Raw genomic sequence first — 17,897 nt, 5'->3', positions numbered from 1 at the left:
TGCCTTGGGTTCTGCCTCTTTGTTCTTCTACGCCCCAAGATGGACACGGTATCTGGTCCTGGCTGCTGCTACACTCGCCAAAAGATCTTTAGTTAGTGGAACCTAATTAGGGTCCGAAAAAGAGAACTAAATGAGGGTCACGATAGTTGATCTTGAGTTTATCAACTCCTATGGGGAGGTTAATTGCTACATCATTAGAATCTAACATGTTGCTTCCTTGTCCAATCACATTACATATGGAAAATAAACACCAGGGAGAACAAAGTTAAAGGGAAACAGGACCTTTCATTGATTACATACAAATTCAATGTATATTACAAAAAACACACATGACTATTGTTTAAACAATTGCAAAAAAAGCAGCTCAGGTTTAAGTGCCAGGAGTCAGGATGACAGTTAAAGCTATAGGCTTGCCCTTTAGTAAATTTACAATAAGCCCGTCTGTCACTCTGCCTGTATCGTGGGTACACTTTGTGTGTTATTGGAAAGATTAAAAGATACAATTGTGACTCTGTAAACATAATGAATGAAGGGGGGCAGACCAGGGATAGCGATACTGTAGGGCTTTAGACACAAAAGTGATTTGTGGCATCACTATTGTCAAGGGCGTATTTCTAGTCCAGCCTGGGGCCATTCTTACCTGGGTAACACCTCCATGTTGAATTATGTAGTCACACACCCCCTTCGTGTGACTACAGTGTACTCCTGAATGTTGTCACACTCCAATTCTTTGTTAATGGAGAAGCCTCTCTCAACTGTCGCTTGCCATGGCAGAGGAGAAGCAGATCAAACAATTTCCAGTTCACACTGGGCCCATCCATAGAGAGGGACACCAAGCCCCTGAATAAAAGGATTGTGTTTTTATTCACCAAAGATAAAAGGTCTAAATAAGCACAGGTTGCTAAAGTGGCTAAATGGTCAATTAACCCTTTCTTATGGACAAAAATTTAAGAAATAAAAAAAAACTGATACAAAAATAAAAATAAAAATGAATCCTTGTGAAGTCTTCACATTCTGTCCCAAGGGTCCAAAATGACGCCCCTTCAATAAAACCCTAAAATAAACTATCTTAATTGAATTTTAAATTTCAAATCTATTTTGCATGATGAAACAACCTGTTATTCATCAATTCGATTCAGTTTTATTTGTATAGCACCACTCACAACAAAAGTCATCACAACACTGAGGGCATCATAAAACTTGTATCTGAGTTTTCTCTTACACAGTGCAGAAAGACTTCATCTAACCAGTGCATATTTTTTATACAACACAGCTGTCATAATTGTTTTCTTTACTAAAGTAGAGGTTTGTTATTACTATTGCTAAATATAGTGCATCGGTGAAATGTGCAGAAATTAGTTTTGAATGAATTTTTGAATGGAAACAACAGTCAACAGTAAACCGTCTGGAACTTTTTGGCAACATATTCTTATAAGAATTCAACTACAAAATACTAGTCTTCTCCCATTTTTTTGAACCATTATCCACACAAGGTCAGGTTCCATTTCCATCCTGTTAGTGGCTGTTTCCAAGCCACTAACAGAAAACAGCATACATGTGTTAATTAACCTCAGTTCTAATCAAAACTATTAAATCTATGTATTTTTTTTATAGTTTTACTATTTAAAATGCCAATTATATAAGCAGTGTCACCAATTTGGGGGCAAAAAAAACACACACAAAATGACTGATTTTCAATACAAAAAATTATTGGAGCCTTCAGATTTTTTTTTTACCTGTTATTAGAGTCTTGGATATGTCAAAGATTAGTAACAACATTGATTTAGCTGAATTATTAGTTTTTGTGTACCATCCTCTAAGAATGAAATTAGATAAAAAATACTAAACAAAAATGAGTACAATCCACTCTAGCATACAGTATGTAGGACAGTCTGTGCATGTGTGTGTGGGCCCGAGCAGCTACCGCTGCGAGAGCCCTCTTGTTTTTCTCCAGATTATTATTCTTATTATTAGGGCCCGAGCAGCTACCGCTGCGAGAGCCCTCTTGTTTTTCTCCAGATTATTATTCTTATTAGGGCCCGAGCAGCTACCGCTGCGAGAGCCCTCTTGTTTTTCTCCAGATTATTATTCTTATTATTATTATTATTATTATTTACTGTGCAGCGCTTTTCCATTTTTGAGGGCCTAAACATGCACGAAAAGTCACCAAAATTTGCACATTTGTCGGGCCCGGTGAAAAATTGGATAATTTTGTGTTTCCCAAAACAATGCAAAAAAAATGGCTCTGCAGCGCCACCTAAGGTTGAAAAAGTGCACCTGGTCCCGGCCCGTTTGACCTAGAGCTACGAAAATTTTTAGGCATATGTAGGACCTAGAGACCTACAAAAAAGTCAGCGCGAGCCATGTGCTCAGATGTACAGAAAAAGAGTTATGATTTTTTGAATGTGCATTTTTGGCCCATTTTTGCACGTTTGCAGGTCCCAAACTGCTCTTTGTTTCTCCTAAACGCTTTACTCAATCGCCTTCAAATTTGCTGTGGTCAATATTCACACATAGGGGCACAAGTGGGCAAAATTTGGTGCAGATCCGCTGGCATATATGATAGGGGCGTGGCTTCAAATTATGTGTTCAATTTTTCCTTCGCCAAGAGGGACAAAAACCTTAATAACTTTGATGTACTAGCTTAAAAAAATCTAAAACTTCATAGACACATGGAAACTTATGTCTTTAACACCTTTAAAAAACGTTTTTTTAAATACCTACTAGCGCCGCCTAGTGGTTGATTAAAATGTCATTTTTTACACTTTCATGTATTGTGCTCAGTCTGTTTGAGTAAAACAAATGAAAATTGGTCAGAATATCATTAAGACATGGATTATTAAGGTTTTAAAATTTTACGACTTTTCGATAATGGCCGTAGTCTGCACGCCACCTCAAAGTCAGATGACTCGCCAAAACGAAAAAAGTGGCTGTAATTGGCCCCAAAATGGCCTTATGATTGGAAAATAGCCTCTCACTCCCGGCCCGTTTGACCTAGAGCTCCAAAAATTTGTAGACTTATGTAGGACCTCGAGCCCTACAAAAAAGTCAGCGCGAGCCATGTGCTCAGATGTACAGAAAGAGAGTTATGAATTTTTGAATGTGCACTTTTGGCCCGTTTTTGCTCATTTGCAGGTCCCGAACTGCTCCTTTTTTCTCCCAAACCCTTGACCTGATCGACTTCAAATTTGCTGTGATGTTTTCTCTGACTGTGAGGCACAATTGTTCAAATTTTTGTGATGATCCGCCATCAAATATGTTGGGGGCGGGGCTTTATATTATGCCTTTGATGATTACTTTGCCACATGTGAAACAAACCTTTATAACTCAGCTTTACAAGCTTGGAAAAATCTGAAAATTCACAGAAACATGAAGACTCAAGCCCTTAACACAAGTGTTTAAAAAAATCTTCAATTGCTTATAAAACCATCTAGTGGCAAACAAAAATGTCAGTCTGATGTCTCGCCAAAACGAACAAAGTTGCTGTGTTTGGTCCCAGAAGGGCTTATCTTTTCTAAACTTCATATATTTGATGGGTTTTCAATGCGGAATACACCTATTAACGTATTTTTTGTTATAGTGCGAGCGCCACCTAGTGGCAGCCAAAAATATAGCATTTTTTAAACATTTTTATGTGTTTAGCTGAGCCCTTTGAAGTAATATCGCTGAAATTAAGTCTGAAAAGCCTCTAGACAGCCCTGCTGACCTCCACCAAATTTTACGAAGTTTCGATAATGGGTGTGGCCTCTACGGCCATTTTCATTCCGAAGCTTTATCTGTCCAGTAAAAGTTGCTGTAATTTTACCCAGATGATCTGATCTTCTCACAATTTCACACATTGGATGAAAATATTCTCCTGAACATATCGACAAAAATATATTCCAGTTTAAAGCTAGCGCCACCTAGTGGCTGCAAAAAATGTCATTAGTCGAACGATTACAGTCAATCCTGTTTGGTTTGACCTACAGCTATGAAACTTTGTAGGCAAATGAATGACTGCATGCCCTACAAAAAAGTCAATACAAGTGATGTGCTAGGATGTACAGAAAAATTGTTATGAATTTTTTTAATGTGCAGTTTTGTCCCATTCTTAGACATTAGCTGGTCTCAAACTAGTGCCTTTTTCTCTTAAATGATTCACCCCATTACCTTCAACTTTGGCATGAATCATCATCCAACTGAGGGGCACACATAGTCCAAATATCGTGAAGATCTCTTGACATAAAAGATGGGGGCGGAGCTTCAAATTATGTTTAATACTTCCTTTGCCAAGAGTAACAAAAATCTTAATAACTCAGCTATGACAGCTTCAAACCATCTGAAACTTTCCTGGGCCTTTAAAAGTAATGCAATAATACAGCTATGTGATAAACTTTCAAATCCTTTACAGCGCCACCCAGTGGCGGACAAAAATATCATTTTTTATACTTTTATGTACTGTGAAATGCCTGTTTGACTAAATGAACTAAAAAATGGTCAGAAAAGCTATGACACATTGGAACATTAAGGTTCTCAACTTTTATGACTTTTCATTAAAGGGTGTGGCCTCTATGCAAACTCAAAGTCTGATGTCTCCCCAAAACGGTAAAAGTTGCTGTAATTGGACCTAGATGATCTGCTGTTTGCAAAACTTCATATATGGGATGGGAGTCCAATGTGAAACACACCTACAAGCCTATTTTTTATCATAGTACGAGCGCCACCTAGTGGCAGCAAAAAATATAGCAATTCCTTAATGTTTTTATGTACTCTGCTGAGCCCCTTGAAGTGATATATCCCTTAAATGTTTTCTGAAAAGCCAGTGGCCATGCCTTATGCCCCCCACAAATCAGTACAATGTTTCGACAGTGGGTGTGGCCTATATGGCATTGAAAGTCACAAAATTTGAACAATAAAAGCTGCAGTAACTCCACACACATTGTCCGACCTTGTCTAAATTTTACATATTTGGTAATAGTCCTGCACTGAAGTGATCTACAACAAATTTTTCATCATTCATAGTCCTTGTTCATACCCCGACCTGTTCATACCCCAACGTGCACAGGTCTGCGAGGGCCCTTTATAGCTGCTTGCAGCTCTAGTTATTAGGGCCCGAGCAGCTACCGCTGCGAGAGCCCTCTTGTTTTTCTCCAGATTATTATTATTATTATTATTATTATTATTATTATTATTTACTGTGCAGCGCTTTTCCATTTTTGAGGGCCTAAACATGCACGAAAAGTCACCAAAATTTGCACATTCGTCGGGCCCGGTGAAAAATTGGATATTTTTGTGTTTCCCAAAACAATGCAAAAAAAATGGCTCTGCAGCGCCACCTAAGGTCGAAAAAGTGCACCTGGTCCCGGCCCGTTTGACCTAGAGCTACGAAAATTTTTAGGCATATGTAGGACCTAGAGACCTACAAAAAAGTCAGCGCGAGCCATGTGCTCAGATGTACAGAAAAAGAGTTATGAATTTTTGAATGTGCATTTTTGGCCCATTTTTGCACGTTTGCAGGTCCCAAACTGCTCCTTGTTTCTCCCAAACGCTTTACTCAATCGCCTTCAAATTTGCTGTGGTCCATATTCACACATAGGGGCACAAGTGGGCAAAATTTGGTGCAGATCCGCTGACATATATGATAGGGGCGTGGCTTCAAATTATGTGTTCAATTTTTCCTTCGCCAAGAGTGACAAAAACCTTAATAACTTTGATGTACTAGCTTAAAAAAATCTAAAACTTCATAGACACATGGAAACTTATGTCTTTAACACCTTTAAAAAAAGTTTTTTTTAAATACCTACTAGCGCCGCCTAGTGGTTGATTAAAATGTCATTTTTTACACTTTCATGTATTGTGCTCAGTCTGTTTGAGTAAAACAAATGAAATTTGGTCAGAATATCATTAAGACATGGAATATTAAGGTTTTAAAATTTTACGACTTTTCGATAATGGGCGTAGTCTGCACGCCACCTCAAAGTCAGATGACTCGCCAAAACGAAAAAAGTGGCTGTAATTGGCCCCAAAATGGCCTTACGAGTGGAAAATAGCCTCTCACTCCCGGCCCGTTTGACCTAGAGCTCCAAAAATTTGTAGCCTTATGTAGGACCTCGAGCCCTACAAAAAAGTCAGTGCGAGCCCTATGCTCAGATGTACAGAAAGAGAGTTATGAATTTTTGAATGTGCACCTTTAGCCCGTTTTTGCTCATTTGCAGGTCCCGAACTGCTCCTTTTTTCTCCCAAACGCTTGACCCGATCGACTTCAAATTTGCTGTGATGTTTTATCTGACCGTCAGGCACAATTGTTCAAATTTTTGTGATGATCCGCCATCAAATATGTTGGGGGCGGGGCTTTATATTATGCCTTTGATGATTACTTTGCCACATGTGAAACAAACCTTTATAACTCAGCTTTACAAGCTTAGAAAAATCTGAAACTTCACAGACACATGGAGACTCAAGCCCTTAACACAAGTGTTTAAAAAAATATTCAATTGCTTATAAGGCCATCTAGTGGCAAACAAAAATGTCAGTCTGATGTCTCGCCAAAACGAACAAAGTTGCTGTGTTTGGTCCCAGATGGTCTTATCTTTTCTAAACTTCATATATTTGATGGGTTTCCAATGCGGAATACACCTAACAACGTATTTTTTGTTATAGTGCGAGCGCCACCTAGTGGCAGCCAAAAATAGAGCATTTTTTAAACTTTTTCATGTGTTTAGCTGAGCCCTTTGATGTAATATCGCTGAAATTAGGTCTGAAAAGCCTCTAGACAGCCCTGCTGACCTCCAACAAATTTTACGAAGTTTCGATAATGGGCGTGGCCTCTACGACCATTTTCATTCCGAAGCTTTATCTGTCCAGTAAAAGTTGCTGTAATTTGACCCAGATGATCTGATCTTCTCACAATTTCACACATTGGATGAAAATATTCTCCTGAACATATCGACAAAAATATATTCCAGTTTAAAGCTAGCGCCACCTAGTGGCTGCAAAAAATGTCATTAGTCGAAAGATTACAGTCAATCCTGTTTGGTTTGACCTACAGCTATGAAACTTTGTAGGCAAATGAAGGACTGCAAGACCTACAAAAAAGTCAATGGAAGTGATGTGCTAGGATGTACAGAAAAATTGTTAAGAATTTTTTTAATGTGCAGTTTTGTCCCATTCTTAGACATTAGCTGGTCTCAAACTAGTGCCTTTTTCTCTTAAACGATTCACCCCATTACCTTCAACTTTGGCATGAATCATTATCCAACTGAGGGGCACACATAGTCCAAATATCGTGAAGATCTCTTGACAGAAAAGATGGGGGCGGAGCTTCAAATTATGTTTAATACTTCCTTCGCCAAGAGTGACAAAAATGTTAATAACTCAGCTATGACAGCTTCAAACCATCTGAAACTTTCCTGGGACTTTAAAAGTCATGCAATATTACAGCTATGTGATAAACTTTCAAATAATTTACAGCGCCACCCAGTGGCAGACAAAATTCTCATTTTTTATACTTTTATGTACTGTGAAATGCCTGTTTGACTAAATGAACACAAAAATGGTCAGAAAAGCTATGACACATTAGAACATTAAGGTTCTCAACTTTTATGACTTTTCATTAAAGGGCGTGGCCTCTATGCCAACTCCAAATCCGATGTCTCGCGAAAACGGTAAAAGTTGCTGTAATTGGACCTAGACGATCTTATATTTTTAAAACTTCGTATATGGGATGGGAGTCCAATGTGAAACACACCTACAAGCCTATTTTTTTATCATAGTACGAGCGCCACCTAGTGGCAGCAAAAAATATAGCAAATCCTTAATGTTTTTATGTACTCTGCTGACCCCCTTGAAGTGATATCCCTTAAATGTTTTCTGAAAAGCCAGTGGCCATGCCTTATGCCCCCCACAAATCAGTACAATGTTTCGACAGTGGGTGTGGCCTATATGGCATTGAAAGTCACAAAATTGGAACAATAAAAGCTGCAGTAACTCCACACACATTGTCCCACCTTGTCTAAATTTTACATATTTGGTAATAGTCCTGCACTGAAGTGATCTACAACAAATTTTTCATCATTCATAGTCCTTGTTCATACCCCGACCTGTTCATACCCTGACGTGCACAGGTCTGCGAGGGCCCTTTATAGCTGCTTGCAGCTCTAGTTATTATTATTATTATTATTATTATTATTATTATTTACTGTGCAGCGCTTTTCCATTTTTGAGGGCCTAAACATGCACGAAAAGTCACCAAAATTTGCACATTTGTCGGGCCCGGTGAAAAATTGGATATTTTTGTGTTTCCCAAAACAATGCAAAAAAAATGGCTCTGCAGCGCCACCTAAGGTTGAAAAAGTGCACCTGGTCCCGGCCCGTTTGACCTAGAGCTACGAAAATTTTTAGGCATATGTAGGACCTAGAGACCTACAAAAAAGTCAGCGTGAGCCATGTGCTCAGATGTACAGAAAAAGAGTTATGAATTTTTGAATGTGCATTTTTGGCCCATTTTTGCACGTTTGCAGGTCCCAAACTGCTCCTTGTTTCTCCTAAACGCTTTACTCAATCGCCTTCAAATTTCCTGTGGTCCATATTCACACATAGGGGCACAAGTGGGCAAAATTTGGTGCAGATCCGCTGAGATATATGATAGGGGCGTGGCTTCAAATTATGTGTTCAAATTTTCCTTCGCCAAGAGGGACAAAAACCTTAATAACTTTGATGTACTAGCTTAAAAAAATCTAAAACTTCATAGACACATGGAAACTTATGTCTTTAACACCTTTAAAAAAAGTTTTTTTAAATACCTACTAGCGCCGCCTAGTGGTTGATTAAAATGTCATTTTTTACAATTTCATGTATTGTGCTCAGTCTGTTTGAGTAAAACAAATGAAAATTGGTCAGAATATCATTAAGACATGGAATATTAAGGTTTTAAAATTTTACGACTTTTCGATAATGGGCGTAGTCTGCACGCCACCTCAAAGTCAGATGACTCGCCAAAACGAAAAAAGTGGCTGTAATTGGCCCCAAAATGGCCTTATGAGTGGAAAATAGCCTCTCACTCCCGGCCCGTTTGACCTAGAGATCCAAAAATTTGTAGCCTTATGTAGGACCTTGAGCCCTACAAAAAAGTCAGCGCGAGCCATGTGCTCAGATGTACAGAAAGAGAGTTATGAATTTTTGAATGTGCACTTTTGGCCCGTTTTTGCTCATTTGCAGGTCCCGAACTGCTCCTTTTTTCTCCCAAACGCTTGACCCGATCGACTTCAAATTTGCTGTGATGTTTTATCTGACTGTGAGGCACAATTGTTCAAATTTTTGTGATGATCCGCCATCAAATATGTTGGGGGCGGGGCTTTATATTATGCCTTTGATGATTACTTTGCCACATGTGAAACAAACCTTTATAACTCAGCTTTACAAGCTTGGAAAAATCTGAAACTTCACAGACACATGGAGACTCAAGCCCTTAACACAAGTGTTTCAAAAACATCTTCAATTGCTTATAAGGCCATCTAGTGGCAAACAAAAATGTCAGTCTGATGTCTCGCCAAAACGAACAAAGTTGCTGTGTTTGGTCCCAGATAGTCTTATCTTTTCTAAACTTCGTATATTTGATGGGTTTCCAATGCGGAATACACCTATCAACGTATTTTTTGTTATAGTGCGAGCGCCACCTAGTGGCAGCCAAAAATATAGCATTTTTTAAACGTTTTTATGTGCTTAGCTGAGCCCTTTGAAGTAATATCGCTGAAATTAAGTCTGAAAAGCCTCTAGACAGCCTTGCTGACCTCCACCAAATTTTACGAAGTTTCGATAATGGGCGTGGCCTCTACGACCATTTTCATTCCGAAACTTTATCTGTCCAGTAAAAGTTGCTGTAATTTGACCCAGATGATCTGATCTGCTCACAATTTCACACATTGGATGAAAATATTCTCCTGAACATATCGACAAAAATATATTCCAGTTTAAAGCTAGCGCCACCTAGTGGCTGCAAAAAATGTCATTAGTCGAAAGATTATAGTCAATCCTGTTTGGTTTGACCTACAGCTATGAAAATTTGTAGGCAAATGAAGGACTGCAAGGCCTACAAAAAAGTCAATAGAAGTGATGTGCTAGGATGTACAGAAAAATTGTTATGATTTTTTTTAATGTGCAGTTTTGTCCCATTCTTAGACATTAGCTGGTCTCAAACTAGTGCCTTTTTCTCTTAAACGATTCACCCCATTACCTTCAACTTTGGCATGAATAATTATCCAACTGAGGGGCACACATAGTCCCAATATCGTGAAGATCTCTTGACATAAAAGATGGGGGCGGAGGTTCAAATTATGTTTAATACTTCCTTTGCCAAGAGTGACAAAAATCTTAATAACTCAGCTATGACAGCTTCAAACCATCTGAAACTTTCCTGGCCCTTTAAAAGTAATGCAATAATTTAGCTATGTGATAAACTTTCAAATCATTTACAGCGCCACGCAGTGGCGGACAAAAATCTCATTTTTTATACTTTTATGTACTGTGAAATGCCTGTTTGACTAAATGAACTAAAAAATGGTCAGAAAAGCTATGACACATTGGAACATTAAGGTTCTCAACTTTTATGACTTTTCAATAAAGGCCGTTGCCTCTATGCCAACTCAAAATCCCATGTCTCGCGAAAACGGTAAAAGTTGCTGTAATTGGACCTAGACGATCTGGTATTTTTTAAACTTCGTATATGGGATGGGAGTCCAATGTGAAACACACCTACAAGTCTGATTTTTATCATAGTACGAGCGCCACCTAGTGGCAGCAAAAAATATAGCAAATCCTTAATGTTTTTATGTACTCTGCTGAGCCCCTTGAAGTGATATCCCTTAAATGTTTTCTGAAAAGCCAGTGGCCATGCCTTATGCCCTCCACAAATCAGTACGATGTTTCGACAGTGGGTGTGGCCTATATGGCATTGAAAGTCACAAAATTGGAACAATAAAAGCTGCAGTTACTCCACCCACATTGTCCCACCTTGTCTAAATTTTACATATTTGGTAAGAGTCCTGCACTGAAGGGATCTACAACTAATTTTTCATCATTCATAGTCCTTGTTCATACCCCGACCTGTTCATACCCCAACGTGCACAGGTCTGCGAGGGCCCTTTATAGCTGCTTGCAGCTCTAGTTATTATTATTATTATTTACTGTGCAGCGCTTTTCCATTTTTGAGGGCCTAAACATGCACGAAAAGTCACCAAAATTTGCACATTTGTCGGGCCCGGTGAAAAATTGGATATTTTTGTGTTTCCAAAAAAAATGCAAAAAAAATGGCTCTGCAGCGCCACCTAAGGTCGAAAAAGTGCACCTGGTCCCGGCCCGTTTGACCTAGAGCTACGAAAATTTTTAGGCATATGTAGGACCTAGAGACCTACAAAAAAGTCAGCGCGAGCCATGTGCTCAGATGTACAGAAAAAGAGTTATGAATTTTTGAATGTGCATTTTTGGCCCATTTTTGCACGTTTGTAGGTCCCAAACTGCTCCTTGTTTCTCCTAAACGCTTTACTCAATCACCTTCAAATTTGCTGTGGTCCATATTCACACGTAGGGGCACAAGTGGGCAAAATTTGGTGCAGATCTGCTGGCATATATGATAGGGGCGTGGCTTCAAATTATGTGTTCAATTTTTCCTTCGCCAAGAGGGACAAAAACCATAATAACTTTGATGTACTAGCTTAAAAAAATCTAAAACTTCAAAGACACATGGAAACTTATGTCTTTAACACCTTTAAAAAACGTTTTTTTAAATACCTACTAGCGCCGCCTAGTGGTTGATTAAAATGTCATTTTTTACACTTTCATGTATTGTGCTCAGTCTGTTTGAGTAAAACAAATGAAAATTGGTCAGAATATCATTAAGACATGGAATATTAAGGTTTTAAAATTTTACGACATTTCGATAATGGCCGTAGTCTGCACGCCACCTCAAAATCAGATGACTCGCCAAAACGAAAAAAGTGGCTGTAATTGGCCCCAAAATGGCCTTATGAGTGGAAAATAGCCTCTCACTCCCGGCCCGTTTGACCTAGAGCTCTAAAAATTTGTAGCCTTATGTAGGACCTCGAGCCCTACAAAAAAGTCAGCGCGAGCCATATGCTCAGATGTACAGAAAGAGAGTTATGAATTTTTGAATGTGCACCTTTGGCCCGTTTTTGCTCATTTGCAGGTCCCGAACTGCTCCTTTTTTCTCCCAAACGCTTGACCCGATCAACTTCAAATTTGCTGTGATGTTTTATCTGACTGTCAGGCACAATTGTTCAAATTTTCGTTACGATCCGCAATCAAATATGTTGGGGGCGGGGCTTCATATTAAGCCTTTGATGATTACTTTGCCACATGTGAAACAAACCTTTATAACTCAGCTTTCCAAGCTTGGAAAAATCTGAAACTTCACAGACACATGAAGACTCAAGCCCTTAACACATGTGTTTAAAAAAATCTTAAATTGCTTATAAGGCCACCTAGTGGCAAACAAAAATGTCAGTCTGATTTCTCGCAAAAACGAACAAAGTTGCTGTATTTGGACCCAGATGGTCTTATCTTTTCTAAACATTACATATTTAATGGATTTCCAATGCGGAATACACCTATCAACGTATTTTTTGTTATAGTGTCAGCGCCACCTAGTGGCAGCCAAAAATATAGCATTTTTTAAACGTTTTTATGTGTTTAGCTGAGCCCTTTGAAGTAATATCGCTGAAATTAAGTCTGACAAGCCTCTAGACAGCCTTGCTGACCTCCACTAAATTTTACGAAGTTTCGATAATGGGCGTGGCCTCTATGACCATTTTCATTCCGAAGCTTTATCTGTCCAGTAAAAGTTGCTGTAATTTGACCCAGATGATCTGATCTTCTCAAAATTTCACACATTGGATAAAAATATTCTCCTGAACATAGCGACAAAAATATATTCCAGTTTAAAGCTAGCGCCACCTAGTGGCTGCAAAAAATGTCATTAGTCAAAAGATTACAGTCAATCTTGTTTGGTTTGACCTACAGCTATGAAACTTTGTAGGCAAATGAAGGACTGCAAGACCTACAAAAATGTCAATAGAAGTGATGTGCTAGGATGTACAGAAAAATTGTTATGAATTTTTTCAATGTGCAGTTTTGTCCCATTCTTAAACGTTAGCTGGTCTCAAACTAGTGTCTTTTTCGCTTAAACCATTCACCCCATTACCTTCAACTTTGGCATGAATCATTATCCAACTGAGGGGCAACCATAGGCCAAATATCGTGAAGATCTCTTGACATAAAAGATGGGGGCGGAGCTTCAAATTATGTTTAATACTTCCTTCGCCAAGAGTGACAAAAATCTTAATAACTCAGCTATGACAGCTTCAAACCATCTGAAACTTTCCTGGGACTTTAAACGTCATGCAATAATACAGCTATGTGATAAACTTTCAAATCATTTACAGCGCCACCCAGTGGCGGACAAAAATCTCATTTTTTATACTTTTATGTACTGTGAAATGCCTGTTTGACTAAATGAACTAAAAAATGGTCAGAAAAGCTATGACACATTGGAACATTAAGGTTCTCAACTTTTATGACTTTTCATTAAAGGGCGTGGCCTCTATGCAAACTCAAAGTCTGATGTCTCCCCAAAACGGTAAAAGTTGCTGTAATTGGACCTAGACGATCTGATATTTTTAAAACTTGGTATATGGGATGGGAGTCCAATGTGAAACACACCTACAAGCCTATTTTTTATCATAGTACAAGCGCCACCTAGTGGCAGCAAAAAACATAGCAGATCCTTAATGTTTTTATGTACTCTGCTGAGCCCCTTGAAGTGATATCCCTTAAATGTTTTCTTAAAAGCCAGTGGCCATTCCTTATGCCCTCCACAAATGAGTACGATGTTTCCACAGTGGGTGTGGCCTATACGGCATTGAAAGTCACAAAACTGTAACAATAAAAGCTGCAGTAACTCAACCAAAATTCTCCCACCTTGTCTAAATTTTACATATTTGGTAAGAGTCCTGCACTGAAGTCATCTACAACTAAGTTTTCATCGTTCATACTCCTTGTTCATACCCCGACCTGTTCATACCCCAACGTGCACAGGTCTGCGAGGGCCCTTTATAGCTGCTTGCAGCTCTAGTTATTATTATTATTTACTGTGCAGCGCTTTTCCATTTTTGAGGGCCTAAACATGCACGAAAAGTCACCAAAATTTGCACATTTGTCGGGCCCGGTGAAAAATTGGATATTTTTGTGTTTCTCAAAAGAATGCAAAAAAAATTGCTCTGCAGCGCCACCTAAGGTTGAAAAAGTGCACCTGGTCCCGGCCCGTTTGACCTAGAGCTACGAAAATTTTTAGGCATATGAAGGGCCTAGAGACCTACAAAAAAGTCAGCGCGAGCCATGTGCTCAGATGTACAGAAAAAGAGTTATGAATTTTTGAATGTGCATTTTTGGCCCATTTTTGCACGTTTGCAGGTCCCAAACTGCTCCTTGTTACTCCTAAACGCTTTACTCAATCGCCTTCAATTTTGCTGTGGTCCATATTCACACATAGAGGCACAAGTGGGCAAAATTTGGTGCAGATCCGCTGACATATATGATAGGGGCGTGGCTTCTAATCATGTGTTCAATTTTTCCTTCGCCAAGAGGGACAAAAACCTTAATAACTTTGATGTACTAGCTTAAAAAAATCTAAAACTTCATAGACACATGGAAACTTATGTATTTAACACCTTTAAAAAAAGTTTTTTTAAATACCTACTAGCGCCGCCTAGTGGTTGATTAAAATGTCATTTTTTACACTTTCATGTATTGTGCTCAGTCTGTTTGAGTAAAACAGATGAAAATTGGTCAGAATATCAATAAGACATGGAATATTGAAGTTTTAAAATTTTATGACTTTTCGATAATGGGCGTAGTCTGCACGCCACCTCAAAGTCAGATGACTCGCCAAAACGAAAAAAGTGGCTGTAATTGGCCCCAAAATGGCCTTATGAGTGGAAAATAGCCTCTCACTCCCGGCCCATTTGACCTAGAGCTACAAAAATTTGTAGCCTTATGTAGGACCTCCAGCCCTACAAAAAAGTCAGCGTGAGCCATATGCTCAGATGTACAGAAAGAGAGTTATGAATTTTTGAATGTGCACTTTTGGCCCGTTTTTGCTCATTTGCAGGTCCCGAACTGCTCCTTTTTTCTCCCAAACGCTTGACCCGATCGACTTCAAATTTGCTGTGATGTTTTATCTGACTGTGAGGCACAATTGTTCAAATTTTTTTGATGATCCGCCATCAAATATGTTGGGGGCGGGGCTTCATATTATGCCTTTGATGATTACTTTGCCACATGTGAAACAAACCTTTATAACTCAGCTTTACAAGCTTAGAAAAATCTGAAACTTCACATACACATGAAGACTTAAGCCCTTAACACAAGTGTTTAAAAAATTCTTCAATTGCTTATAAGGCCATCTAGTGGCAAACAAAAATGTCAGTCTGATGTCTGGCCAAAACGAACAAAGTTGCTGTGTTTGGTCCCAGATGGTCTTATCTTTTCTAAACTTCATATATTTGATGGGTTTCCAATGCGGAATACACCTATCAACGTATTTTTTGTTATAGTGCGAGCGCCACCTAGTGGCAGCCAAAAATATAGCATTTTTTAAACGTTTTAATGTGTTTAGCTGAGCCCTTTGATGTAATATCGCTGAAATTAAGTCTGACAAGCCTCTAGATAGCCTTGCTGACCTCCACCAAATTTTACGAAGTTTCGATAATGGGCGTGGCCTCTACGACCATTTTCATTCCGAAGCTTTATCTGTCCAGTAAAAGTTGCTGTAATTTGACCCAGATGATCTGATCTTCTCACAATTTCACACATTGGATGAAAATATTCTCCTGAACATATCGACAAAAATATATTCCAGTTTAAAGCTAGCGCCACCTAGTGGCTGCAAAAAATGTCATTAGTCGAAAGATTACAGTCAATCCTGTTTGGTTTGACCTACAGCTATGAAACTTTGTAGGCAAATGAAGGACTGCAAGACCTACAAAAAAGTCAATAGAAGTGATGTGCTAGGATGTACAGAAAAATTGTTATGAATTTTTTTAATGTGCAGTTTTGTCCCATTCTTAGACATTAGCTGGTCTCAAACTAGTGCCTTTTTCTCTTAAACGATTCACCCCATTCCCTTCAACTTTGGCATGAATCATTATCCAACTGAGGGGCACACATAGTCCAAATATCGTGAAGATCTCTAGACATAAAAGATGGGGGCGGAGCTTCAAATTATGTTTAATACTTCCTTTGCCAAGAGTGACAAAAATCTTAATAACTCAGCTATGACAGCTTCAAACCATCTGAAACTTTCCTGGGCCTTTAAAAGTAATGCAATAATACAGCTATGTGATAAACTTTCAAATCATTTACAGCGCCACCCAGTGGCGGACAAAAATCTCATTTTTTTATACTTTTATGTACTGTGAAATGCCTGTTTGACTAAATGAACTCAAAAATGGTCAGAAAAGCGATGACACATTGGAACATTAAGGTTCTCAACTTTTATGACTTTTCATTAAAGGGCGTGGCCTCTATGCAAACTCAAAGTCTGGTGTCTCCCCAAAACGGTAAAAGTTGCTGTAATTGGACCTAGATGATCTGATGTTTGCAAAACTTCATATATGGGATGGGAGTCCAATGTGAAACACACCTACAAGCCTATTTTTTATCATAGTACGAGCGCCACCTAGTGGCAGCAAAAAATATAGCCAATCCTTAATGTTTTTATGTACTCTGCAGAGCCCCTTGAAGTGAAACCCCTAAATGTTTTCTGAAAAGCCAGTGGCCATGCCTTATGCCCCCCACAAATCAGTACAATGTTTCAACAGTGGGTGTGGCCTATATGGCATTGAAAGTCACAAAATTGGAACAATAAAAGCTGCAGTAACTCCACACACATTGTCCCACTTTGTCAAAATTTTACATATTTGGTAATAGTCCTGCACTGAAGTGATCTACAACAAATTTTTCATCATTCATATTCCTTGTTCATACCCCGACCTGTTCATACCCCAACGTGCACAGGTCTGCGAGGGCCCTTTATAGCTGCTTGCAGCTCTAGTTATTATTAGGGCCCGAGCAGCTACCGCTGCGAGAGCCCTCTTGTTTTTCTCCGGATTATTATTATTATTATTATTATTTACTGTGCAGCGCTTTTCCATTTTTGAGGGCCTAAACATGCACGAAAAGTCACCAAAATTTGCACATTTGTCGGGTTCGGTGAAAAATTGGATATTTTTGTGTTTCCTAAAACAATGCAAAAAAAAAGACTCTGCAGCGCCACCTAAGGTCGAAAAAGTGCACCTGGTCCCAGCCCGTTTGACCTAGAGCTACGAAAATTTTTAGGCATATGTAGGACCTAGAGACCTACAAAAAAGTCAGCGCGAGCCATGTGCTCAGATGTACAGAAAAAGAGTTATGAATTTTTGAATGTGCATTTTTGGCCCATTTTTGCACGTTTGCAGGTCCCAAACTGCTCCTTGTTTCTCCTAAACGCTTTACTCAATCGCCTTCAAATTTGCTGTGGTCCATATTCACACGTAGGGGCACAAGTGGGCAAAATTTGGTGCAGATCCGCTGACATATATGATAGGGGCGTGGCTTCTAATTATGTGTTCAATTTTTCCTTCGCCAAGAGGGACAAAAACCTTAATAACTTTGATGTACTAGCTTAAAAAAATCTAAAACTTCATAGACACATGGAAACTTATGTTTTTAACACCTTTAAAAAAAGTTTTTTTAAATAGCTACTAGCGCCGCCTAGTGGTTGATTAAAATGTCATTTTTTACACTTTCATGTATTGTGCTCAGTCTGTTTGAGTAAAACAAGTGAAAATTGGTCAGAATAACATTAAGAC

The sequence above is a fragment of the Hippichthys cyanospilos genome, chromosome 21 (genome assembly GCF_059441005.1).
Source record: "Hippichthys cyanospilos isolate Australia breed blue-spotted pipefish chromosome 21, RoL_Hcya_1.0, whole genome shotgun sequence".
NCBI classification, from domain to species: domain Eukaryota; kingdom Metazoa; phylum Chordata; class Actinopteri; order Syngnathiformes; family Syngnathidae; genus Hippichthys; species Hippichthys cyanospilos.
This window is presented reverse-complemented; position numbering follows the sequence as displayed.